Genomic DNA, 24,882 nt, shown 5'->3' with positions numbered 1-24,882 from the left:
TAGCAAAGGAAGAAGAAAGAAAGAAAGCAAAAAAGCAAAAACAAAACTCAAACATAAAATACAAAAAATATGCAACCAACCAACCAAAAAATAAATACCTACAAAGTTGCTGTTGACAAATTATGACTTTTGGGATAATCCAGCCAACAACCTGTTTTTGTAAATAAATTTTTTTTGAAGCACAGATACAACAGTCTATGTCTGCTTTCATGGAACAATGACAGAGCTGAGTTTGAACAGAGACTGTATGACCTGCAAAGCCTAACATATTTACTATCTGTCCCTTTACAGAAAAAAAATTTTTCTGATTTCTGCTCTAACGCATACAAGAACGAACATAACCTCAAATATACAACACCTATGTGGGAAAAAGTTTTAAAGTTCTATTAAAGGATAGAAAAGAAGATCAGAATAAATGAGGAGACATTCCATGATCTTAGATTGAATGACTAGATTTTATTAAAATATTCTGTCACCTCCAAGTTAATTGAAATCAATTTTTTAATTGATGTGAAATAATTGTTTGTAGTCATTATTACTAGATGTAACTCAAATCCAGAATTAATCTGGATTTTTGAGGCACTCAAAAACTTTATTTTAAATTTACTATGGAAGAATAACCTTCTGCTAATACCTAAATAAATTTTTAAAAGGAAGAACTAAGAGGGGATTTAATCTATTCAGATATTAAGATACAGCACAAAGCCACAATAAGAAAAACATATCTGGTACTGGTGTAAGAACAAACAGATCAATGGAATGGAACAGAGAACTCAGAGACAGACCTTGTATATATGAGAATTTAATATGTGATCAAAGTAGCACTAGAAATCAATGTGAAAGGATGGATTGTTTAGCAGATGGTATTGAGTAAACTAACTCACTTTATGGAGAAAAAGAAAACTGGGATTCTACTTAATAACCGTGTTCAAAAGTGGTTTCCAGATGCATGAAAGAATTAAATGTGAAAGATAAAGTTATAAAATTAATAGAAGATAATGCTGGATATTTGTTTGTGGCCAAAGGGAATGAGACTCTTAAATAAAGCTCCAAAGCAAAGAAAAAGAAAAGAAAAAAGAAAAATAGGAACTTGACTATGTAAAAATTAAGGGTGGTGGTAATTTAGTTGCTAAGTCATGTCCAACTCTTATGATCCTCTGGACTATAGACCACCAGGCTCGTGTGTCTATGGGATTTCTCAGGCTGGAGTGGGTTGCCATTTCCTTCTTCAGGGGATTTTCCCAATCCAGGGATTGAACCTGGGTCTCCTGCATTGCAGGCAGATTCTTTACCAACTGAGCCACCCGGGAAGCTGCATAATTCCTCTCCAATAAAGAAAATATGGACAAAGTAAGCAGTCAGATGATAAACTGGGAGAAAATACTTCCAATGTCTAACTAACAAGAAACTCCATCAAATAAATAAGAAAATGATACTCTAGTAGAAAAATGAACAAAAGAAAAAGAAGTAGCAATTCATAGAAGAAGAAAGCAAATGACTACATCAAGTATATGAAGATATGCTCTAAATCTTTAGTAATCAGAGAAATGCAAAATAAAACAAGGGATATCATTTTGCTCTTATCAGGCTGGCAAACATCTGAAGGGTGAGAACACTAACTAAGCCTGTGGGGAAACAGGAATCATCATACATTGCTGGAGGGATTGTGGGGGTGGAGACTATTGCAACCATTCTGGAGAGCAATATGGCATGTTTTAGCCAAATTAAGAACATCTGTATACATTATAACCCAGAAATTTCACTTTTGGTTATATATCTCAGAGAATTCTCCTAGAGGTCTGTAAGGTGGCCATATTCAAAGATGCTCATCACATATTATGGCTTCCCAGGTGGCTCAGTGGCAAAGAAACCACCTGCCAATGCAGATGTGGGTATGATCCCTGGGTGGGGAAGAGGCCCTCGAGGAGGAAATGGCAAATCTACTGCAGTATTCTTGCCTGGGAAATCCCATGGATAGAGGAGTCTGGTGGGCTGCAGTCCACGGGGTCACAAAGAGTCAGACATGACTGAGCAACTGAGCACACACACACATCACATGTTATGTGTAGTAGTGGGGAGTAGGGGCAATCCAGATGTGTACCTCTGGCACTCAATATGCCAGCAAAGCTGGAAAACTCAGCAGTGGCCACAGACTGGAAAAGGTCAGTTTTCATTCCAATCCCAAAGAAAGGCAATGCCAAAGAATCTTCAAACTACCACACAATTGCACTCATCTCACACACTAACAAAATAATGCTCAAATTTCTCCAAGCCAGGTTTCAATAGTACGTGAACTGTGAACTTTCAGATGTTCAACCTGGATTTAGAAAAGGCAGAGGAACCAGACATCAAACTGCCAACATCCCCTGGATCATTGAAAAAACAAGAGAGTTCCAGAAAAATATCTACTTTTGCTTTATTGACTACACCAAAGCCTTTGACTGTGTGGATCACAATAAACTGTGGAAAATTCTTAAAGAGATGGGAATACCAGACCACCTGACCTGCTGTCTGAGAAACCTGTATGCAGGTCAGGAAGCAACAGTTAGAACTGGAGATGGAACAACAGACTGGTTCCAAATTGGGAAACAAGTACATCAACACTGTATGTTGTCACTCTGCTTATTTAACTTACATGCAGAGTACATCATGTGAAATGCCAGGCTGGCTGAAGTACAAGCTGGAATCAAGATTGCCAGGAGAAATATCAGTAACCTCAGATATGCAGATGACACCACCCTTATGGCAGAAAGCGAAGAAGAACTAAAGAATCTCTTGATGAAAATGAAAGAAGAAATGGAAAAAGTTGGCTTAAAACTCAACATTCAGAAAACTAAGATCATGGCATCTGGTCCCATCACTTCATGGCAAATAAATGGGGAAACAATGAGAGATTTTATTGTTTTGGGTTTCAAAATCACTGCAGATGGTGACTGCAACCATGAAATTAAAAGACACTTGCTCCTTGGAAGAAAAGCTATGACCAACCTAGACAGCGTATTAAAAAGCAGAGACATTACTTTGCCAACAAAGATCCGTCTTGTCAAAGCTATGGTTTTTCCAGTAGTCAGGTATGGATATGAGAGTTGGACTATACAGAAAGCTGAGTGCCAAAGAATTGATGCTTTTGAACTGTGGTGTTGGAGAAGACTCTGGAGAGTCCCTTGGATTGCACGGAGAGCCAACCAGTCCATCCTAAAGGAGATCAGTCCTGAATATTCATTGGAATTGAATATTCATTCATTGGAATTGAATATTCATTCATTCATTCAGCTTCACTGATGCTGAAGCTGAAACTCCAATATTTTGACCACCGGACACAAAGAACTGACTCATTTGAAAAGACCCTGATGCTGGGCAAGATTGAAGGCAGGAGGAGAAGGAGACAACAGAGGATGAGATGGTTGGATGGCATCACCGACTCAATAGACAAGAGTTTGAGCAAGCTCTAGGAGTTGGTGATGGACAGGAAGGCCTGGCATGCTGCAGGGCCTTCCATGGGGTTGAAAACAGTCGTACATGACTGAGCGACTGAACTGACTGACCACTGAAGAAATGAGTTAAGAAAATGTCAAGGGTGCAACTCATGGAATTCTGTGTCATAATTGGAAGCATCTGACCATTTGTACACAGTCACATGGATATCTTTAAAACATAGTGCTGAATGGGTAAAAATTAAGCAGGGTATGTAAATGAGAGTGAGGAATGAAGCTAAATAAATAAAATACAATAGAAAATTCCTTGGCGGTCCAGTTGTTAAGACTCCGTGCTTTCACTGCCATGGGCCCAGAGTTCAGTCCCTGGTTGGGGAACTAAGATCCCACAAGCTGCACAGTGTGGCCAAATAAACAAAAAAAATGAATAAAATAAAAAAATATACTAGAGCTGGACCTTTCATGGACCAACAGTGACAGACGAACAGAGGAATAAAATGAACTCAATCTCCCCCCAGCCATTATCCTTAGCTGAATGCCCACTGCCAACTGCTCTTGGGCCCACTGCCTCTAACTCTGTGGTTTTACTGAACTTTTACTGGGAAAAGTCTCCTTGAAAAATCTTCCCTTTTTCCTGTACTGTAAAAGGTTAGGATTTTCTCTGCTTCCCAGCTTTTTGGGTATGACTGTCAGTCTGATCCAATTGAATTTATAACTGCCAGGTATTTCTTTCTTTTCTGATCTATTGCTGACACCCATCACAGACTCCCAATAGACTGTGGAATGATTATTTTTATATTTCTTCTTCAATGGTTTTTGTAAGAAGGAGAGGTAAAATATCTGTGTTCACTCAATTATCTTGAATCAGAAGTCTAAAAGATTTATTATTTACTTTTTAATTTTGTGCTTCAACACTCCTAATCTAAATTTCAAACCTAGGGTTGTTGAAATAGCTTTCTTAAATATTTTAAGCTTGGCTTCTGAGAAAATTGCTTTAAACTCAGAACTCCAACAAGTTTAGACAGATCCACTATTTGTGGGTTTTTAATATGCCGTCACGCTCAACATCCTGGGTGCAAATTTGAGAACATGGAGCTATCTTAAAATTGCTTTAGCACTTGAGGTGAAATTAAATTCATAAATCAATAAAGAAAAGAAAGCAAAAATGCATAAAAGCAGTGATTTATTTATGCATTAAATGCTAATATTGACACCTCTTATACTTCTTTAAATTCCAAGAATGTCCTAAACTTGTTGATTATTTTAATCTTATTGCTACTGTGCTTGGAAATGTAATTCTTGAAATTAACTTTTAAAATTAAAATATAACATTTTAAAAAGTGCACAAATCATAAGTACACAGCTTGATGAATTTTCAGAGTAAACAGATCCATGTGTAATCACCAGCTATATCCAGAAATAGACTTTACCCACAGCCTAAAAGGGCTCTTCATGCAAATTGCCAGTCAAGGTAGCTCACATCCTAACTTTTAAAACCATATATTTGCTTTGCCTGTTTTTGAACTTTAAGAAAATGGAACTGAAGAATGCATATTTTATCTGGTTTCTTTCACTCAACATATGTATGTGAGATTCATCCATGTCAGTGTGTGTAGATGTAAGATATAGATGATTAATTTTCTGTTGCTATACAGCATTCTACTGTATGAGTGAACCACAATTCACTTATCCTTTTCACATTGAATACTTGGATTGTTTTCAGTTTGGGATTATTAAAAACATTGCTGCTGTAATGTTCTTGAGATGTTTTTTCATGCACCTATATGCTCACTTTTTTGGGTTATGTACCTAAAAGTGAAAGTTCTGGGTTGTAGGGGATACTTATGTTCAGCAACTGCAGGTACCACTTTCCCATAGTGCTTGTACCAATTTATACTCTCAAAAGCATTGCATGAGAGTTTCAGTTACTCACATCCTTGCCAATACTTGATATTATTAATCTGTCAAATTTTAGCCCTTTTATGAGGCATGGAGTCATATCCCATTGTGATTTTAATTTGCATTTTCATGGTGATCAATATGATTCAGTACATTTTTATGTCTCCTGATTATTTAAATATCCACTGGTGGCTCAGATGGTAAAGCGTCTGCCTACAATGCAGGAGACCTGGGTTCAATCCCTGGGTCGGGTAAGATCTCCTGGAGAAGGAAATGGTAACCCGCTCCAGTATTCTTGCCTGGAAAATCCCATGGACGGAGAAGCCTGGTAGACTACAGGCCATGGGGTCACAGAGTCGGGCACAACTGAGTGACTTCACTTTTCACTTTCTTGGAAATGTGCATTTAAAATTTTATGGCCCATTTTCCATTGGATTGTCTTTTTAAAATGGATTTATAGTAGTCTTTCTCTCCAAAATATACAAGCAGCTCATGTAGTTCAATACTAGAAAAATGAACAACCCAGTCAAAAAGTGGGCAAAAGAACTAAACAGACATTTCTCCAAAGAAGACATACAGATGGCTAACAAACACAAGAAAAGATGCTCAACATCACTCATTATTAGAGAAATGCAAATCAAACCACAATAAGGTATCATCTCACACTGGTCAGAATGGCCATCATCAAAATGTCTACAAACAATAAAAGCTGGAGAGGGTGTGGAGAAAAAGGAACCCTCTTACACTGTTGGTGGGAATGCAAACTGGTACAGCCACTATGGAGAACAGTGTGGAAACTCCTTAAAAAACTGGGAATAGAACTGCGATATGACTCAGCAATCCCACTAGAGGAAACTAGTTTCCCACTGAGGAAACTAGAATTGAAAGAGACATGTGTAGCCCAATGTTCATTACAGCACTATTTACAATAGCTAGGACATGGAAGCAACCTAGATATACATCAGTAGATGAATGGATAAGTAAGTTGTGGTACATATATACAATGGAATATTATTCAGCTATAGAAAGGAACTCATTTGAGTCAGTTCTAATGAGGTGGATGAAACTAGAGCCTATTATACAGAGTGAAGTAAGTCAGAAAGAGAAAGACAAATACCATATATTAACGCATATATATGGAATTTAGAAAGATAATACCAATGATCCTACAGGCAGGGCAGCAAATGAGACACAGGCATAAAGAACAGAATTTTGGACTCAGTGGGAGGAGAGGGTGGGATGATTTAAGAGAAAATAGCATTGAAACATATACATTCAGTTCAGTCGTTCAATCATGTCCAACTCTTTGCAACCCCATGGACTGCAGCATGCCAGGCCTCCCCGTCCATCACCAACTCCTGGAGTTTACTCAAACTCAAGTCCATTGAGTCAGTGATGCCATCCAACCATCTCATCCTCTGTTGTCCCCTTCTCCTCCTGCCTTCAATCTTGCCCAGCATCAGGGTCTTTTCAAATGAGTCAGTTCTTCACATCAGGTGGCCAAAGTATTGGAGTTTCAACTTCAGCATCAGGCCTTCCAATGAATATTCAGGACTGATCTCCTTTAAGATGGACTGGTTGGATCTCCTTGCAGTCCAAGGAACTCTCCAGAGTCTTCTCCAACACCACAGTTCAAAAGCATCAATTCTTTGGCACTCAGCTTTCTGTATAGTCCAACTCTCATATCCATACATGACTACTGAAAAAACCATAGCTTGGACTAGACAGACCTTTGTTGGCAAAGTAATATCTCTGCTTTTTAATATGCTGTCTAGGTTGGTGATAGCTTTTCTTCCAAGGAGCAAGTGTCTTTTAATTTCATGGCTGCAGTCACCATCTGCAGTGATTTTGGAGCCCAAAACAATAAAGTCACTGTTTCCCCATCTATTTGCCAAAGTAAAGGAACTGGATGCCATGATCTTAGTTTTCTGAATGTTGAGTCTTAAGCCAACTTTTTCCACTGTCCTCTTTCACTTTCATCAAGAAGCTCTTTAGTTCTTCACTTTCTGCCATAAGGGTGGTGTTATCTGCATATCTGTGGTTATTGATATGCCAGGAGAGACATATACATTACCATATGTAAAATAGATAGCCAGCAGGAATCTGATGTATGACGCAGGAAACCCAAAGCAGGTGCTCTGGGACAACCTAGAGGGACACAGTGAGGAGGGAGGTGGGAGAGGGGGAGAGGATGGTGGGGACACGTGCATACCTATGGCCGATTCATGGTGATGTATGGCAAAAACCATCACAATATTGTAAAGTAATTATCCTCCAATTAAAATAAATAATTAAATTTAAAAAGAGGTAATCTTTCTTTCTCTCCCTCTTTCTCCAACACCCTTCCCCCCCCACCCTTTTTCTTCCTTGTTTCTTCTTCTTTAAAATATATGCTGTGGGTATAAATCCTTTACCATTTCTATGTGTTGAACAGTATTTTTTCCTGGCATGTGGATTTCTTTTCACTCTTTTAATGATGTAGAAGCTCTTAACTTTAACGTAGTCAGTCCAATTTATGAACAGTGTAGTACAGTGTCTTATATCTAGTTTCCAGTTCTTTGATAAAATTCTCCACTTGTAATTTAGTTTTTTGAACATATTATCAGGGCCATTTTAAAAAAATCTAGGTTTTATAATTCCATTCTATGGATTTGCTGTGGGTCTTTTCCTATTGTCTTTTTAAAAATTCTGGTTTTTGGTTACATCTCATCTCCTTAAATGTCTGATTATTTTTGACTGAGTGCCAGATATTTGCACTCAAACTTTGATAGCTGTTTTGATGCTCTATAACACAAACTTTCTCCAGAGTGGATTTATTTTTTCATTTGTTAGGTAACTAGGTTTGGGGATGATCACCTTTTACCAGTCTGAAACTGAGATGACTTAGAGCTGTGCTTTAATCGTTCTGAGGACTGTTTTATTTCTAGTTCACCTTTCCTCTTAGAACATAGTCCTTTGTGGTCTTGATGGCTTGAAATATTCACAGAGTGTCTTCTCTTAAGCAGTCTGAACTCCGATTTGTGTCCCTTTATGCTCCGTTATGCTTAGCTTTTCAGCCTCTCAGCTGCTGCTTTCACTTTTGTAGTTGGCAATCATCTCGATGGGAAAAGTATTCTGAAATGTCTGTCTTGAGAGTCTTGGCTTCTGTCTTCTTCTGAAATTTGATTCTGAAAATTCTCACTGCCTTGGTAGTTCTTTGATTCATTCAAGCTAAGGTTTTTTTTTTTTTTTTTAAATCATTTGTTCAAGCTTTTCTAATTGTTGTCAGCAGGGTTGTTGGTTTGAAACAACTAGGCAGCTATTGCTCCAGAGGAAACTTTTAAGAGTAAAAATCTGATCATGCTTTCTCTCCTCAGAAACCTTTGAAGTGAAGTGAAGTCACTCAGTTGTGTCCGACTCTGCGACCCCATGGACTGTAGCCTACCAGGCTCCTCCGTCCATGGAATTTTCCAGGCAAGAGTACTGGAGTGGGTTGTCATTTCTTTTCTTTAATATGTCCTAATTTCTACCCATTCCCACCTTTGTTTTTGCATTTTTTCCCTAAAGCAGACATACTATTTTACACTTCTATGGCTTTTCTGATATTTTGTCCTCTCCCTGGCATTCTCTTTTGTCCCTTCACTGCCTGAAAAATGGCTTCTTTTTTCACAACCCATGTTCTATTTTATATCCTTCCTCAGACTCCCTTCTCTGTTTGGCCTCTTATTTCATACATACTACTCATGCTATAGGGGCTTCCCAGGTGGCTCAGTAGTAAAGAACCTGCCTGCTAATGCAGGAGGCGCAAGAGACATGGGTTCAATCCCTGGGTTGGGAAGATCCCTGGAGGAGGAACTGGCAACCTGCTCCAGTGTTCTTGTTGGGAAAATCCCACGGACAGAGGAGACTGCTGGGATACACTCCATGGGGTCTCAAAGAATCAGACATGATTGAGTGACTGAGCATGCACACACACATATTCTAGCTGTAACTCTCATGCAGCCTTCCATTTGTTCATATGTCTGTCTTCCTCACTAGAATGTGAGTTTTGTTTTCTTTTGGACCAAGCCACATATGATTCATCATTTTATTTCTAAGTGCCTAGTGCAGTATTTAGCACTAAAGAGGTATGAAATGAATATTTCTTGGACTGAAATGAATTGGGTGCCAAATTCAAATCTAAGTTTGATTTGGTTCTGAGGTTACCTCCCAGTTTGTCCTGTCTCAGGGGTTGGTAAAGGCTTTACATAGGGATGACCAATTCTATGTCTCAGACTTCTTCCTGCCTGGTTGCTGGTCTTCTCTTACAGAACTGGTTAATTACTCTTTTTCTTGTCTATTGTGTCTAATGATATCACGGACTGGTCAGTACCTTATACTAGGCATGGTATTAAACTCTAGTGACCTCTCAGCCCCTGTTGGAATTGTTCAAAGTTCACAACTTAAAGAGTACTTAATTTCTGCTTCAAGCCATTTGTTTTTATTAGATCTCCACAGTTCTCCACAAATACTTTTAGCCCATCCGGGTTTTCATTAGAAAATGGACATATTCTATGTTGAGTGTTACCTCACAAAGTCTTTCCTACTGTGTAGAAGTCATTTACTCTGTGCTTATCCCTAGGATCTTGTTAAATGTGTCCCCTCCATATCTCTCCAGCCTGGATGTGTCTGAGGATTTGTTAGTTCATTCTTTCATGGCATGTGAGCAACATGGCTTTCAAATAACTCGCATGTTCATTAAAAACAGTAATAAATGTTAATGTTAGAATGTGGTGTAATATATTTATATTGACTCATTTATATTCTTCCAACCTTCAAAAACTGGTTTGAGACAGGCTAGGTAATATTATAAAATGATGACAGGATAAAAAGAGAATTTTTGAAATAAGTAAAGGAGAAGAACTCTAACAAGAACTCCTTGCTGTAAGAACCTATAGATTCTGTATACCAAATTTAGCTCTGTGTCTCCTGGTGGCTAGGGGAGAAAAAAAAGAGAGAGAAACCCAATAGACTTTCAAACTTGCATTTTCTCTAGTTAGAACTAATTCAGCTTCTCCAGAGGAACTACCAATATCTTTATGAGGACACCTGAGAGAAATTTATCACTGGGTTCTTTGTGTTAAAGTGTTTTTAGTATCATTAGAAGATTTGTTTAAACACATGGCTGATTCATGTCAATGTATGGCAAAAACCACTACAATATTGTAAACTAATTAGCCTCCAACTAATAAAAATAAATGGAAAAAAAATAAATAAAAATACAAAAAAATAGTATTAAAAAATTATCTCTTCCTTAGCTCTCACTGAAAGCCTGTGTTTACTGTTAAAATATTCTATAAAGACAGTTGTAGAGTTAGGGGAAGGTAGGCCAAGCAAATAGCCTTCTCATGATGTAGCTTAATCTGAGGAGGGATTTGGACAAGCCTTGAGGAAGGCCTGCTGACATCTCTCCATCAGTTTCTAATTCCAGTTAAATAATATGATATTTAAAAAAAAATGAAAGCTATTTTGGAAATCCATTTTGGAAAAAGGAGTAGAAATATTTACACAGGTGAATAAAGAAAACAGCTAATTTGATTTAAATCATAATTTCCTTCCGTTGCTGTGAAAATGAATGATGCCAGGTACGGTTTGGATTGCTGTTGGGTTTTCTGTAGGATCTGAATTATCATTAGGAACCACCACCAGCACAAAGAATGGCAGATGGTACTGTGACAGATACTGAAGATGTGGAAATGATCAGGACACGTGGACCCTACAGTCCCATAGTTAAACATATAGGAACATGTGTTAGATATTGAAAGAATGTACAGTGTATCCTTTTCTTATTGCTGCTGCAACAAATAACCTAAAACTTGGTGGCTTCAAACACATAATTATTCACTTAGATTTCTGGATGTCAGAAGTCTAGAATGAGTCTCAAGTGATAAAATCTAGGTGTTCACATGGCTGCATTCCTTCTGGAGGTTTAATCTGTTTCATGCCTTTTCCAGCTTCTAGAGGCTTTCTGCATTCCTTGGTTTGTGGCTTCCTTCAGCAATTGTATCACCAACATCTCTGCTTCTATCATCACAACTCCTTCTTGATAAACTCACCTACTTCACTTTTATATGAGGACTATTATGAATATATTGGGATCACCTGCATGATACAGGATATCTTTTATTAGTCAAGCATGCAAAATCTCTTTTACTACTGAGGCAACACTTTCAGAATTTGGGGGATTAATATGAGGACATTTGGGGAGGGGCAATTATTCTGCCCGCTACATATTGTAAGCACACAATTGCCATAGTCTTTATTTGTCTATCTATCTATCTACCTATCTTCCATGGCCTTTATAAACATGGTCATTACTTATAGTTTAATTTTCAAATTTTCCACCTCTGAAATAGGGCGATAATATCCCTCAGAGGATGGTTATGAAGATTTAATAAAGTGAGTATAAAGGCATTTAACACTAAACCCGGCACACAGTAGGTCCTTAGTACACGTTAGCTGAAAGGAAATGGAAATGTAATACCTAAAACCTGTATGCCAAAGAGAGTTTGAATCTAACTTGTAAGACTCTTTGGACAGAGAAGAAGTTTTTGTTCTTCTTTTAGGTTGGTGCATATTTTCAAGAGAAAATAGAAAATGTGGCTCCAGGTAATACTAGCTTTGTGTCCCTTATTCGAGAATGAGTCATATGGTGAAATATCACATGCTTTGGCATTCTCTTCCATAAAACATAAGGGTGAAAACTTAAAAATAGAAAAATAGAAAATCTCAACAATAATTCTGGTAGAAACGACTTGTAACTGTTTAGCACTTTATTTTTATTTCTGGAACTGTTTCCGCTTGAAGAGCTCAAATTACTTGGGACATGTTAGCTAATTCTTGTGGTACCAGATGTGTCTGGTACAATGAGGGAAGAGGTAGTAGTGAAGAAGGGAAAAGGGGGGAAATGGGGCAGGTGTGACAAGCTAAGGTTTGTGTTTGGAAGCAGTTCTTGGCAAAGGTGAAAATATTTTTAGGTAATCTTTTCTTTTTCCTGTGAAAGTCTGTAATACTCTAAAATTTGCTCCATTCTTACAGCCTAGAAATAGAACCCTGGAAATAGAAAGACTGCACTTTGGTGGTTATTGTGGGCTGGGAAGTGAAAGCCAAGAGTGGTGGTTCTAAAACTTTTACTTTGAGATTTCCATGCCTCACCCGCTCTGGCTTCTCTGAGCCCCAGTGGCACATATCAACAATTTTCTGCCTCTATACTCTTTTCTCTGATGACCCTCCTCCACACCAGAATAGTTATATTTAAACTTTTATTTGGATCACCACTGCCTGACAGCAGTTCAGAGTTCTCTCCCTCATGAGATTTCAGCAGATTTCAAATCTTAGTCAAAAGACAGTACTGGTATAAGATTCAGGTGGCCAAGGAGACACATTTCTTCCAATCTTATTGTGTTCAAATTGCTACTTATTTTGAATCATTCATTTAACAGTTTCTTACTGAGAATCACTTCATTAAGCTATCAGGGCTGGATACTAAAGTTACAGCAGTAACTCTATAGCTTCTGCTCTTATAGTGAAAGAGACAAATAATAAATGAGGAAACCAACATGTACATTAGACAGTTCAGGTTGTTGAAGTACTGAAATAAGCAGGGTAATGAGAGAGAATGCAATAGGAGCTAGTTTGGAATAGGTGGCTAGTTTAGAGAATTGATGTGGCTGAGGAATATAAAGAAGGCTAGAGTGGTTGGAACATGGTGAGGTGGGGAAATGTTTCATGAGATGAGTTTAGGAAGGCAGATGCTCTTTTCAGTGATGCTTAGGAGCTTGGATTTTAAGAACAATGGGAAGTCCTGAGGGGCTTTTAAATGGGGGTAATAACATTATCTGATTTACGGTTTAAAGATCACTCTGACTTCTGAGTGGAAATTAGAAAGGGGCAAGAGCAGAGAGATCTGCTAGGAGAGGTTGGTGGTGAGGGTGCTGGTGGCATGAACCAGGGGAAAAAAATGAGAAAGTCAGATACAGAACTGGATTTTGTGGAGGGAGGGGGTCTATGAGTCTTTGGTCTAAGTCACTAATTCAGAGGAATTTCTAGAGCAGTCTGCCTGACTTTCCAGGGAATATGTCATAGCAGCAGAAGATACAGTTTGGGCATATTGAATATCAATGGTATTTAAAGCTACGAGACTGCATGAGTCCATCAAGGAAAGACAGAGAAGAGGTATCTGGGGCTTATAAAGATTTGGAGATCAGTTGGCAAAGGAGGAACCAATCAGGCAAAGTGTGATGTCCCTGAAACCGAGAAAGGAAGTTAGTTCAAGAAGAAAGAGATCAGTTGTGTTGTGTCACTCAGAGGATACCAAGCTTGAGGACACAGAGGTAACCACTGGATCTGGCAAGATGGAGCTCACTTGTGAACCTGAATGAATTGGCTTCCATGATGTGGTGGGGAGAGAAGCCACATTGTGAAAGAGTGAATGAGATGGGAAGAAATGAGGTAAACAAATTAAGATACCAGTTTTGGCTCTCCCAGACTTAGTGTTGTTATCTTTTCAAAGTTTGTTGTGATGCCTTGAGCAATCCTTGGGAATGGGTGATGATATGGTAAACAGGAAGAATGTATATTCCCCACTTGAGCTATATTTGTCATATAATACCAATTCCAGTGTCTTGGTCAACCATATTTGTATTAGAATCTCACATTACCTTATTCTTAGGGTGAAAGGTGAATCTTTAACTCTCTGTCCTCTCTCTCTTTGCAAAATTTCCCCACTTAATCCTTGAATGAAATATTTTGGTATGTTCTCTATATGTGAACAACACTCTTTATGTGCTATGTACACATTTGGCATAAACTCTGTGGTTTCACAGATGGTGCTAACAGTAAAGAACCTGTGTCCCACAGAAGGAGACTAAGAGATGTGGGTTTGATCCCTGGGTTGGGAAGAACACCTGGAGGAGGGCATGGCAATCCCCTCCAGTATTCTTGCCTGGAGAATCCCATGGACAGAGGAGCCTGGTGGGCTACAGCCCATAAGGTTGCAAAGAGTCAGACATAACTTAAGTGACTCAGCACACACCCACACTATACCTATTACAAACATTCTTGATTGTCTTTTAGTTCTTCAGTTAATTTTGGGCTTCCATGATGGCTCAGACAGTAAAGAATCTGCCTACAATGTAGGAGACATGGGTTCGATCCCTGGGTCAGGAAGATCCCCTGGATAAGGAAATAGCAACCCATTCTTGCCTGAAAAATCCCATGGACAGAAGAGCCTGGTGGGCTACAGTCAGTCCATGGGATTGGAAAGAGTTGGACATGACTGAGGGACTAACACTTTCACTTCATTAATTTAAATGAAATTCTCTTTCATGTGGTCAGTTTCCATGTGCTCATAACCTTTCCTCTTCCAGCTTTTTTCCTCTTGGGTTTTGGGCAGTTTCCTTGATTAGGTAACGTTTGTGTGTCCATTATGTTGCAGAAAGAAGTCACATTTTCCCAAATGAGAACACAATTTTGGAGGAAAGTAGATATTCAGGGAACAGACTGTAGGTGGTTGCTAACTGTAGGGTAGATATTATGTTTGATTACTACCCTTTGAGTCAACTCTTACCATTATGGTCAGTGATAAATGACACCTAAGACTAGACCAGAACAGTAAGAGAAGAATAAGAGCTTTCTATGGAATGTGGAAGAAGGCCCATTTTGCATCCTTTAGATTACCATGCCTTCTCTTCTTTCCAGGTACACTGCTAGATTACATTTCTAAGCTTCATTTGCAGTTATGTGTGGCCATATCATTGAGTTCAGGCCAGTGGAATAAATGTAGAAGTGAAGTGAGCAACTTCCAGGCTTTCTCTATAAAAATTTCTAGAATGCCTCTTCATGCTTTTTCTTCCCTTGCCTCCCAGCAAGGTGCAGAGGACCCCACAGTAAACATCAAGATTTTGAAGCTGGTAAAGCCACAAGATGGAAGGAGTCTGGGTATCAGAAGACCATATGGAAGGCAATTTTACACCTAGGAATATACTCTTTGGGCTTCACATGAACAAGAAATAAACTTACTAAGCCATTGTGGTTTTGGGGTCTGGTTGTTAACAGTTGCTGATGTTACTGACCTTGACAAATACACTTCCCTTGCTTGATTTTTCTATCTGTGAATTTGGTCATTCTTCTTTACTCTCTTGGAGGGCCTGTTTCTCACTTTATCAAATTTGACAGCTAATTTGATGACCTGTTTTCTATTCTTTTTTTTTCTGGCATAGTATGTATTCTGACCATCTCATCCTGAGGCAATCTCTCTCACCAAATTTCTAAAGAGATTATTAGCTTTATGGTCTACTAGGTGAATAATTAAATGATCACAAGCTCTTAATACCTGTATTACTTTGGATAAGTTACTTAACTTGCCTGAGTCACTTTACTTTTTCTGAAAAATAGGCATAATAGCAGCTTAAAACTCAAAAAATTGTCATGAGGTTAAGATGAGGTGATACGTACAGAGGACTTAGAACAGTATCTGGCATGTGGTGAGCACTCTATTATTAGGGTCAGTCTCCTACCAGTTTAACTTAATTCAATATAAACTGCTCACTGAGTCAAGCACAGATAGATACCACACTGAGGAAAATGCTGTTCTCATAATTTTCTCAAATGTAACATTTATTATTAATGCAGCTTATCTTCAATGGTATTTGTTGAGCATCAACTTGGTACCAGAGATTGGGCAGTGTATTGTTGGAGATATGAATATGTCTCCAAGGAGGTCAATTACTTTCCACGTCTCTGCGAGTCCCTAGATCAAATCAATTAATACCACTTGAAGAATTATTTAGGAATATTTTGGTTTCTTCTTCAAAGCTGAATTCCTGTAGATTTCAGGGGCTTAACAAAACCCCTTACCTCACAAGGCTATTGTTCATGTCAGATAGTAGAATATGTGGAAGTACTCTGTAAACTAGAAAGTGTGAAGCAAATGTTTATGAAGATGTCAACTTTCAAATCCTTAGAGTTCTTAAATGAAGTTTTCACCTTTGCATGATTTTTGTCTTCTTTCCAAATTGGATATAAGCTTGTTGTAGGTGAGGTTGTGTATTATTTCATCTTTATAAATCCCTACTATCTATCTCAGTGCTAAGCAGAAAGCAGGCACTAGATAATCATTTATGGTTGAAATGTTTGTACAATGTTAACCATGAAAACCTTTGACTTCCTTTCTGGTGATTCTCTGAAAAGTAGTACCCATATATTGGGTAGGGGATTTAGTTACACTGGTTTTAAGAGGAGAAACTTGCTTAAGGCATGTTGCTAAGTGGAAAATATACTTTTAAAACATTTAATTATCTGAGCAAAACTATTTTGAGTTTTAAGCACCAGTTTTCAATGAAAAATCTGTCAGGCAAGGAATGATTATTGAGCTCTTGGTCTGCTCTGTGCATCTGTACACACAGTGTTGAATAAGCTGTTAATCCTTCCATCTTTACAGGATATTTTAGGGATGCTCATGGTGAGGTCATGCATATCCATTTCTGTAGTGTTCTCCCACTCTACCCACTCACCATGTGTTCTGGGGCTGTGATATTTTTGTCCACTCTCATAGTACTCTCTCCTTACCTTACTTCCCTCCCCCAAAGCCAGGAAAAAGAAAGTTGATTCTTCAAATTTCCCCCCCAATTGAAAATGTGGCTGAGATTAGGAAGGAGGGCACTGCTATTTTTATTTCCCCACTTCAGATTGGTGTTGAAATGACTCAGAGTAAACAGCTTGGTATTCTGTAAAAACAATTCATCAATTGAAGAAAAAAATTATATCAATGATAAGAAACAATGTTTGTTTTTCTGGAAGAGATTTTCTTACATTCCCAACTCTCATTTTAAAATTCTTTCTGCTGTTATTGCCTTTTATGCAACTCCAGGTCTGCAGAAGGATTTTATAAAGGAAAAAATGATCAAGTCATGCTTTTTACAATGATCCAAGGTGTGATTTAAATTAAGATACATCTGTTTTGGATTGAAATAGAATCTCTTCATTGTCAGTCCAGTACCATGGACAGAGAAATGTCTTCCCATCCATTTCTCTTCCCACCTTCTAGCATTTCATTTGTAAAGAACAGTTTGTTAAGTTCATCTTGCCCTTATATTAAATCATTTCATGTCAGGTCTTATCTCAGGACTACTGACTCTTTGCATTTACTATTACAAAAATATTCTAGGTATCATTTTTCTTCTTCAGCTATAGGTAGTTTGAGATGATTGAGAGTCCCATTTCATGAACCAACTACTCTTCAAACTATTCTCTCAATTAAAGAAATCATTTTGAAATCATTATAGATTCATAGAAGGTTGAAAAAATGAAAGAGTGAAGTTTCTTTTAATCTTTATCTAGTTTTCCCCAATGGAGGGTTCCCAGTTTGAAAACACCAACATCACCACTACCCAGTTAAATCAGAAACTAAAGGAATAATGAATACTTTTTAAAAATAAGTACTCATAGTTTGAGTATGTACCTTCCAATATTTGGGATTTACTTCTACTAAGAAAATGCTTGGTTGCTTATCTGAAATTCAAATTTAACTTTTTTTTTGTCATTAGGCCATATCTCACCAAGGATGAGGGAGTCAAACTATTGTTTTAAATTCACTTGGAATAGTTTCTCTTTGCCTAGTTATGACACAAGCTAGATATATGGTTACGTTCACTTGTGTAATTTTACTTTTGAATATTTTAGGAATTGCTTTTAGATTTAATTTTGCTTTACAGAATATTTGCATGGTTTTAAAGTCAAACTTATATGAATATAATTTCAATGCATTTCTACTCCAAAGTAGTTGAAATGAGTTTGCTCATTTTCAAATTAAAAAAAAAAAAACACGGATGCAATATCGTTTCCCTAGGTGCCATCCTTTTATGATTATTTTATAAAACATCTTTCTGAAATAAAATGATCTCATAAAGATAGGCAGTTTAACACTGGATGATCTTCTTTAGAGTTACTTTAAAACAAGTCACCTTGTATTCAACCTAGAGAGAAAGTGAAATTTTATGTTAATTAGCCTCCTAGTTCTTTTCATTTTGTACATGACTCAAAATAATTTCAGAAAGTCCTTAAATGGAAAACCAAAAAGGGAGTTTTGAAAATGTAATCTTAATTAAGGTGCTTGAATTTTATTTTATTTTTAATTTTTTTTCCATACAGGTGTTTTAAAATTAAAAATCTAATAGGTCCTGGGTCCTTAGTTGACACAAGAGTCTTCCTGGTGATTTCAGCACAGGACAGAGAAGTCACACAGGCAGAACTGAGGAGTAGTTCCTAAAACATGCCCTATGGTGCTTCTATTATACTTTTAAACAACTCTATATATAGATTTTATGTTTTGGAATTGTGAAAACAATCAGTGATTTAAGCTTTTTTAAACTCTTTTGGGAAGTGGGAATGAACTTTTATTCAATGTTAATTCAATTAAAAACATGAGTTCTTGGTACAAGTCCTTTGGATATTTATGAACATTTTAATTTTAAGAAGAGAAAGATGACAGTTTAGGTCTAGCTAATAGTTGCTATTATCACTTCTGGGGTAGTTTTGTATCTGTTTCTCTTTTTGCCTTCCATCTTTGCCTCTCTGTCCTTTGTGAAATGATAACCTTAACTTTTGAAATGAGATTTCTGATTATTAAAGTAACATATGCTTATTGTTGGAGAAGGAAATGGCAACCCACTCCAGTGTTCTTGCCTGGAAAATCCCATGGACTGAGGAGCCTGGTAGGCTACAGTCCATGGGGTCGCAAAGAGTCGGACACGACTGAGCGACTTCACTCACTCACTCACTCACTCACTCATGCTTATTGTAAATTGTTCTTCATATTATTAAGTCCATTTGGCCTAATGTGCTATTAATGTGCCAATTTTTCCTTATTGATTTTCTGTCTGGATGATTTGTCCATTGATGTAAGTAAGGTATTAAGAGTCTTGTATTATTATTGTATTACAGTGAATTTTTTATGTCTGCTCCTATTTGCTTTATATATTTAGGTGCTCCTATGTTGGGTACATAAATATTTATGAATGTTATAGCCTCTTCTTGGATTGACCCCTTTATTATTATGAAATGCCCTTGTCTTTTGTTAGTCTTTGAAAGTCTATTTTGTTGAATATGAATATCACTACCCCAGCTTTCTTTTCCTTTTCAATTTTTTCTTATTCTTATTTAGAAAATCTTCTACAATTCACATGAAAATCTTACACAAAAATCCACTAGCCAATAAACTTAAAAAATAAAAGACACATCTCTTTTTCTTATTCTTAACTATCATGGACCATGACAGGAAAAAAAAAGAAAAAGAAAAGTATTCCCCTAGATTTAGTATCATTAAGTGGCTTTGATAAATTCTTAGCCATACTATCTAATTATTGATAAGCCAAAGAACTACAGGTGACTCTTTTAAAACAAAATGATCATTTATGGTAGCATTTTAATCAATATTTTAATAATTTGTAGGTAGCAAGCCTATGTTGCATATCAGCTTACTCAGATCTCTGGGCATACATTTCAAAACCAATTTATTTCGAAAGTTATTGTAGGAAATGATGCTGCTCAATCTTAAACATTCATATTAAATAGTTCAGAAATTTTGTTAAAGCCAAGGAAGTGTTTGGTTACATGCTTTAAACTTTTTCAGGATTAATTTATCATAGTCTAGAATTTGGGACCTTTCTGTCTACTCTCTGTGAGCTAGTGGTGACCCAATTTTATTCCTCAAGAAGAACGTTGGCCCTGCTTTTGAGGGGTCCCTTGGCCTTCTAGTCACATTAATTAACATTCATAAAATATTATGAATCCCTATGATTGATTGGCTGATTGTTAAAGCATATTGTTTTACATTCAACCAACACATAGGATACCCCAATATCAAGAGCTCATCTGGAAGAACAATCTCTAGCTTGCTGTCATTCAATACTTGACTGCAGCCTGGTCAGAATTCTCGCAATTTATCCCTTAGATGTTATTGCACATATGTAGAGTAGCATATATTCAAGGTTGTGCACTGCAGTGGTTTTTTTTTTTTTTGTAATGTGAAAGATTGGAAACTAATTTATCTTTTCTTTTTTTGTGACTTGTACTTTTGGTATTGTCTGCCTAACCTAAGGACACAAAGATTTTCTTCTGTTTTTTTTTTTTTCAAAGTTTTAGAATTTCAGGTTTTACATTTAGGTCTCTGATCTATTTTCAGTTAATTTTTGCATATGAAGCATATTATGGATTGAAATTCACTGTTTGCATATGGATATACGGTTATTCCAGCAGAAGAATACCCTTGGCACCTTTGTCAAAATCAGTTGTCCATACACATGTGAGTCTATTTATGGACTCTATTTTGTTCTGTTAATCTATTTATGTTGATAACAATACCAGTATCTTGATTACTGTGTCTTTATAATAAGTCTTGCACTTAATCAGAATTAAAAACTTCTGTTCTTTGAAAGACACTACTAGAGAATGAAAAGACAAGCCACAGAATGGGAAAAATATTTGCAAGTCATGTATCTAATGAGGGACTTGTATCCAGGACACATGCTGCTGCTGCTGCTAAGTCGCCTCAGTCGTGTCCGACTGTGTGACCCCAAAGATGGCAGCCCACCAGGCTCTGCTGTCCCTGGGATTCTCCAGGCAAGAACACTGGAGTGGGTTGCCATTTCCTTCTCCAATGCATGAAAGTGAAAAGTGAAAGTGAAGTCGCTCAGTCATGTCCGACTCTTCGCGACCCCATGTCTAGCCTACCAGGCTCCTCCATCCATGGGATTTTCCAGGCAAGAGTACTGGAGTGGGGTGCCATTGTCTTCTCCGCCAGGACATATAAAGAAGCCTAAAACTCAAAAATAAGATAATCCAACAAAAATGGGCAAAACATTTGAACTGATTGTATTTCTCCTCTGTGTCTATTTCTAGATAATTGAGAGCTCAGCATCCACAAAGTTTTATTAGTACATAGCACATTCATTTATGGATTGCCCATGGCTGCCTTCATACTTCAATGGCAGAGTTAAGTAGTTGCCACAGAGACTCCATGGCCAGCAAAGCTGAAGATATTTACTATTTGGCCTTTATGGGAATAGTTTGCCCATCCCTGCTGTTGACAATGCATAGTTTCCCATTAAAGTACATTTTTCCCCTACAAAAGATAAAAATATCAACACCCCTAACTTTCTTCCTCTGCCCCTCCTTCTCCCCTTTCTTATTTTCCTCCCTTACTTTAACAAATGTTTCTGGAGTGCCTACTATGTGCCATTATGCTGCTACAGATCTGGCATACACAAGAGGGAGAGAAAACACCAGTTTTGTGCTACTATAGCCCATAGTCCGTGGAAAGAGAAACATTAATCAAATCTTCACATACAGATGTGTAATTATCAACTGTGACATTCCCAGAAGGGAAGGAACAGTGTTGTAATAATATATATTAGAGATCCAGCCTTGGTGGGGTCAGGCGGGCAGGGAGAGCTTCCCTGAACAGTTGAAGAGGGAGCTGACTGATTTCTGGGTCTGAGCAACCATGTGTTTGTCAGAGAGGAAGGTAAGAGACAAGGTTGGGAAGGAAGATAAAGATCGGTTCACACAGAGCCCTGTGGGCCTTGTTCAGATTTTGGTCTTTGTCTTGAGGGCAATGTGTGGCCACTGAAGAGTTTCTGGCAACAGAGTCCAGGTGACTCAAAGATCGGAGAATAGAGTAAAGGGAGGTAGGAGTAAACTCAGGAGATGAGCTGGGAGGCTACTGCAATCATCATAGCAAGGCCAGGATTTCTGCTTTACAAGTCAAGGCCTGGTTTATTCTCAGGGATACAATAAAAAACTATGCTCCTAGCAGTGTCATTTGGTCATGAGAATTCTTTGTAGGGCTGGCTGTGAGAGATTTCTTCAATAGGTCTTGGTGGAAATCCATAAAGTGGTTCATTGTAATAATGATTCACCTAAAGACATCTTTTCTTTGGAGTTGTGAGGATCCACTGCCTCTTGTAGGCACACACTCCATTACCACCACCACCCCTAGGAGCTCAGAGAGTAAGCTGTAGTTTTCAGATCATGATCCTTGAAGGCATGCTTGAAACAAATGTAAAGCTTATGACTTCTTTTTCTGCAAGACTGGAAAATTTTTTCTATGGGTTTTTCTTAATGCTTTTCTTTTTTCTGGCTGTGCCTCGCTGCATGCAGGATCTTAGTTACCTGACCAGGTGTCAAACCAGTGCCCCCTGAATTGGGAGTGCAGAGTCTTAACCACTGGATCACCAGGAAAGTCTGGTTTTTCTAAATGCTTTACAGTTTCCTACTAATGGTGCTTCAGGCTACAGGGAATGCTTTCTATCATTAACATTCCTACCATCCAGGATCTTATACCCTTTAATTCCTGGTCTTTGCTGTGTAGGCTGGATTTGAGTCTATAACAACTGACATGGTTTATCAGATTTTAACAAGACTCGCAAATATAGTTTCCTCTTTCTTAGGGGCTCTCCTGGTTCAGGAGCAATTACTAGGTTCCCTATTTGCACTCATTGATTCTCAGATCAGCTTGACAATTTTAATTTTTCCTTAGCAAGTCTTGTCTTGATAGCCAGGTTCAATCTTACACTGGCAATGCTCTCTGGGTCTGTCTTAGTGACTCACGTTGGTTCCTCCTCGGTGACCAACCACCCTCTTTCATCCATGACTGAGAGGTATTCTGGGATGTGAGTGCTGAAACCAGGCCAGTTGCTCATCTTATTCCCTTTTATCATATAGTCATCTTGAGAGGCAAAAAGACTCTATCAGATTATATTCACTTGAAAGAAAACTAAGCCAAGGCTCAGACAGGGTGACTCATTCAAGGTCACACAGAGCATTCTGGGAACAGTCAATAGTTTTTTTTTGCTCTATCTATTGAAGAGGCCTGAAGAGGTGATGGAGAGGGACATGGGTCCATGTCATGCCCATGTGGCTGCCTATGGAAAAGGACTTTAAATTTTAATTGTGAGTTTAATTAACATACTTGTGATGCCAGTATTTCATGGAGAGAGAGAGAGACTGAGAGAGAGAGAATGGTACCCTGAAAAACAGACCTGCTCCTTATTTTACATATCTTGGCAGCAGCTTTCAAAACTAGCTGCTCATCAGAGACACCTGGGGAGCTTTTAAAACATAGGGGTGGTTAAGTCCCCCTCCCAAAGACTGCTTTCATTAATTTAAGCTGGGGTCTGGATAGACACAAGTTTGAGGGCCTCCCTAAGTCATTCAAATGCACATCTAGGATTGGTAATCACTGTTCATAGAAGGACAAGAGGGCGTCAGAGGATGAGATGGTTGGATGGCATCACTGATGCAATGGACATGAACTTGGGCAAACTCCAGGAGGTGGTGAGGGACAGGGAGGCCTAGCGTACTGCAGTCCATGGGGTCATAAAGAGTTGGACATAGCTGGGCAACTGAACAATCACTGTTCTATGTCAGTGTTTCTTAAATATCCATGAGCATATGCATCACCTGAGGACTTTGGTAAAATGCAAATTCTAGGGTGAGACCTCAAGTCTGCATTGCCAATAAGCTCCCTAGAGATGTTCATGCTGATAGAAAACAATTGCATTATTGCATTACTGTCAAAGTTATCTGAATTCATAGTAATTGCTGAGTGCCTAGGTGACGGGTGTAATCAAAAGCATTGGTTTCTTAGATATATTCAAACTGATGAATTCAAACTCCCTCCCTTGTAGCCCCTAAACTGAATTTTTAAAGCTTTCTGCCTTCAACTTATCACTGGTAGCTCCAGTGTGGTGTGCGTGATTCCTTGGGTTCTTGTATACGTGGAGCTGATTGTGCCTTTGCTCCCTGCAAAATCCATGTGGGACTGCACGCACCCCTGGGGTTCAGCATGCCAGCCTCCCATTTGACTAATTGTCTCAGGGTCAGTCTTTTCCTCTTGGATACCACTGAGCTACTGAAGATCCTGGAAGGCACTATGATAACTATCCTGGGGTTGGAATCTATGGTACAAGAGTTAGCATATATAACCCAGCAGGAGGCTGCTCCCCAAAACCAAACTGGGGGCCATTTCACTTCAGTAGACATCTCTTTCCCTGTTCCTGGTTCCACAGAGAACTTTGGTTACAATTATACTTGCTCCTTGGTGGGGTCTTTTAGAATAAAGCCATTAGGGGGGTGATTCACAACAGTGTTTTTCATTTTCATCCCTCACCAGTCTATTTGGGAAATAAAGTGTAATTCTGAATAAGTCTAAACAGAGAAGGAATGAATAGGACTCCTTATAACGGAGGTGCAGCTCAGACATTCAGGAGCCCTTTAACTCTGACTGCTGAGAGTAAAACAAAGGAATTTAAATAAATAGCATTTAATCATTGTTAAAGTAAGTAAAGATCATTACCATTTTCTGCCTAGGTTCTTACTTTAGCATCTTTTGTGGATTCAATATATTAGACACAGACACATTTGCTAACTTGCCTGCTGATATACATATAATTTCTTTTTTTTAATTGGAGGAAAATTGCTTTATATGCACAATTTTAACGGGTTAATTTCAGTCTCTATAATGCTATTCTTT

At 38.1% G+C, this 24,882-nt stretch overlaps 1 non-coding gene across 1 annotated transcript; it reads right to left on the bottom strand.

The window, feature by feature from the left end:
• Positions 1-1,238: 1,238 nt before the first annotated feature.
• TRNAC-GCA (transfer RNA cysteine (anticodon GCA)) lies at positions 1,239-1,310 on the bottom strand. The gene has a single exon. It is a non-coding gene; the product is annotated as a tRNA-Cys (tRNA).
• Positions 1,311-24,882: the final 23,572 nt, after the last annotated feature.

This window comes from Dama dama, chromosome X, assembly GCF_033118175.1.
Source record: "Dama dama isolate Ldn47 chromosome X, ASM3311817v1, whole genome shotgun sequence".
Lineage (NCBI taxonomy): Eukaryota > Metazoa > Chordata > Mammalia > Artiodactyla > Cervidae > Dama > Dama dama.
This window is presented reverse-complemented; position numbering and strand designations above follow the sequence as displayed.